Source organism: Crassostrea angulata, chromosome 1 (assembly GCF_025612915.1).
Source record: "Crassostrea angulata isolate pt1a10 chromosome 1, ASM2561291v2, whole genome shotgun sequence".
Lineage (NCBI taxonomy): Eukaryota > Metazoa > Mollusca > Bivalvia > Ostreida > Ostreidae > Magallana > Magallana angulata.
The window spans coordinates 44,403,226-44,406,997 of NC_069111.1; the positions used below are offsets into that span (position 1 = coordinate 44,403,226).

The 3,772-nt window shown below is 28.1% G+C and overlaps 1 long non-coding RNA gene across 1 annotated transcript; it reads right to left on the minus strand.

Moving 5' to 3' along the window:
- Window positions 1-679: 679 nt before the first annotated feature.
- LOC128158761 (uncharacterized) lies at window positions 680-1,690 on the minus strand. The gene is made up of 3 exons (XR_008240039.1): window positions 1,499-1,690; window positions 1,195-1,320; window positions 680-778 (listed from the first exon to the last, which is right to left on the minus strand). It is a non-coding gene; the product is annotated as an uncharacterized LOC128158761 (long non-coding RNA).
- Between the last annotated feature and the right edge of the window lie 2,082 nt (window positions 1,691-3,772).

Genomic DNA, 3,772 nt, shown 5'->3' on the forward strand with positions numbered 1-3,772 from the left:
ATCATAATCATAATACTCATATATAACGGATATTGAAGATGTGCTTATATGGATATCGATGTAAAGAATAAATCCCATATAAAACTAACGTTTACTGAGATCATTATCTACATGTGCCACATGTTAAAGCAAATATTAAGCTGAAATGTCTCCAGGTGTTCACATTCATTCAAGAAATCAGGAAGTTTGTACGTGTGCATCAGGAACATTAGTTTGAGAGATAATACTTTAGATACAGTGCTATTTATAATATTGGTATGAGCTTGCGTTTACATTGGGTGTGATTTCCAGTTGTCATTGAAAATCGCAAAAAGTATTAAAGGACGAACAAATCTTTGACCAGGAAGATAGTGCTATTAATAAATCTTTAAAACTTGTTCCTAATTAGGTTTCTCACTGACCGTCTACAGAAATATGTCGAGTACGTTGTTAAGGTGGATCTCTACACCAAATAAGTGTAGGAGATTTTTGTTGGATGCATTTGTTACCAATACTAGGCACAGTATTCAACAATAATATACCTCAAAATACAATACACTATTTTCTAGAGAATTTTTAAAATATCAGTCTGGTTCCAGATAACCCCTTATTAATCAAATTTTTAAACATTCCTGTTTTAAAATTCTTATGAAAGTGAAATGTTATTAAGTTTAGAAATGAAAAACAAAAAAATCATAAATGAAGTTTGTATGATTTTTATTGGAATCCACATAAATATGAAACTAAAATATAAAAAAATTCTTTTAAGGCAAACTGCTGGACAAAATCCCACAAAAACCTGAAAATATAAACAATATTCGTTGGTGAATGGGATGAAGAAAAGAAATTGAATGAAATTGAAAAATTAAAGGAAATACTTAATTATTGCAAAAATCTTGGTATGAAAGATCCTGTTTAAGAGTTGTCTTTCTTTATTTTACATGGTCTCAAATATCTTGGGATCAATTTTTTAATTAATAAAAATCACGAAGAAAAATTAAAAAAGGAACAAGTTTATGCTAAATATGTAGATATAAGATAAGTAGTGCTTATGATAATGTTTGAAGCTGAAAAATCATATTATTGATGAGTGCATTATATATATTTAACTTCTTAGAACAAAATATTAGTAGTTAATTATATTATAAATTGCCTTTTACTTTTTTATATACAATAGCAATTATAAACAACAACCATACGCATATTAATACATACATTAGATGTCCATAGTGATACACATGCATGTGTGGAAATGAAAAACATGCTCCTTTTCAGAATTCTGTCTTTCCCTCATTTGGCTTGCAAATCCGGGCTTCCACTGCTATTGCTACCTAGTTGTATCTATTTTAATCAAAATACATTAGTTTAATGTCAAAGTTTCAGTGAAAGTCTTTTACAGCAAATGTTTTTTTTTTTTTATTTGGGAAGTTAGGATCAATTCAAGAGATCGTACTACGGTACTTTCGTTTTATATTCATTATAAATATATAGTTTAAATGAAAATTTGACATCTGCTTACCTATATCGATAATCTGCCACATATGTATGATCGTCTGTTGCAGATGACATGACAAAAATGTGTTGCCAATAGCAGCAGAGCGGGGAAACGGTATATTATTTCGATTCCACGTTTTCCGTAAAAACAGCTGATAATCAATGTTAGTTAAAAGCTTTAAACAGGAAGAAAATTGACAAATTTTCTAAGCGTTTTGGTGATTTCATTCCTATCTCACCTCCTTAGTTAGAAGAGTTCAATTAAACGGTGTATAGCTTTTGTACCACGACATAATGTTATCAATCCGGAACACAATGGCGTTTCGAACGGAAGTCAGACATGTTTTGACGATGTAGCCTTCCACCTTAAAGTTGATTTGTCGCATCGCTCAATTTGCATTTGTTCAAGGATTACCGGTATATTATTCATAGTGTACATGTTGGAAACATTAAAACTAAGCACCTCAATGTACTACGGAAGCGTATAAGTGCCTCATATACACTTCACATTTTTTTATTTTCTACACTTTAAAGTGTTAATTTACTCTTTAATCTGTAAAATTTACACTTCAAAGTGTAAAATTCACACTTTAAAGTTTAAAATTTACACTTTAATCTGTAAAATTTTCACTTTAATCTGTAAAATTCACACTCTAACGTGTAAAATTCACACTTTAATCTGTAAATTTTACACTTTAATCTGTAAATTTTACACTTTAATCTGTAAAATTCACACATTAATCTGTAAATTTTACACTTTAACGTGTAAAATTCACACTTTAATCTGTAAATTTTACACTTTAATCTGTAAATTTTACACTTTAATCTGTAAAATTCACACTTTAAAGTGCAAAATTCGCACTTTAATCTGTAAATCTCACACTTTAATCTGTAAAGTTTACACTTTAATCTGTAAAATTCACACTTTAATCTGTAAAATTCACACTTTAATCTGTAAAATTCACACTTTATTCTGCAAATTTTACACTTTAATCTGTAAAATATACACTTTAATTAGTAAATTTAACACTTTAAAGTGTAAAATTAACACTTTAATCTGTGAATTTTACACTTTAATCTGTGAATTTTACACTTTGATCTGTAAAATTCACACTTTAAAGTGTGAAATATACACTTTAATCTGTAAATTTTACACTTAAAAGTGTTTAATTGACACACTATCTTGTAAAATTGGCTCATATATACACATACATTGGAGAATATTTATCATTTCCGATGGTTTGATCGAAGTATTATGGACTGAAATATTTTAATTAGTAAATATTTCAAACTTTGTCTTAAATACAGTGACATCATTACACAGTGATATTTAAAAAAAAAACCGTGGATTTTTTAAATAGATATGTGGTTTTATGCCTCGGCTTTTTTCTACACTTTTTTTTATGATTTTACAAAAAAAATAATAAATAATGTTGAATTAATGATCATTCAAAGAATATACATCATTTATCATTCTGTCTAAACCTCGATTTAGCATAAGTACATTCAGTACTTTGAGTTGTGTACGTACTACAAAAACTTGATTAAATAGAATTGTACTGTATACAAATGAATAAAATTGATGCTTTAAACTAGTCTTGTATACATTTAGCGGGCTTGAAGACTGTGTATTTGCATAAAATTGAACAAAAAGTCAAAACCCCAAAACATTGTTACAGATAATTCTACATTTTATGTTGCGGCCAACATATAATTATGTGGTGGCCGGCTGGCCGTCAGATTATTTAGTGGTGATCGTTAGTTTTTAGTCCATTAAGTTATCACTTTTTTCAGTTTTTGTGAAAATTTTAATCTGATTGAAAGAGACAAGGGAAACGGCTTGCATTATAAAAAGCCCTTAGCGTTGAACAGTTTTGGCCTTGCGGCACTGATAAATTTTATCTAAGAGAATTTAATCATAACTTTTCAGTTTTTGAAAAATTGAATACTGTTAATGAGAACTCATTTCTCGATTGCAATGTTTATTATTAAACAAAGATCAAAGAAATGTCGGACATTTAATTTAAACAGCCATGTGGTGTTGACATAGTATTTTACAGATTAATGTGTGATTTTTACAGATATATGTGTAAAATTTACAGATTAAAATGTGAATTTTACAATTTAAAGTGTGAATTTTACAGATTAAAGTGTAAAATTGACAGATTAAAGGGTAAAATTTATAGATTAAATTGTAAAATTTACAGATTAAAATGTGAATTTCCACTTTAAAGTTTGAATTTTACAGATTAAAGTCTGAAATTTACAGAATAAAGTGTAAAGTGTAGAAAATAAAAAA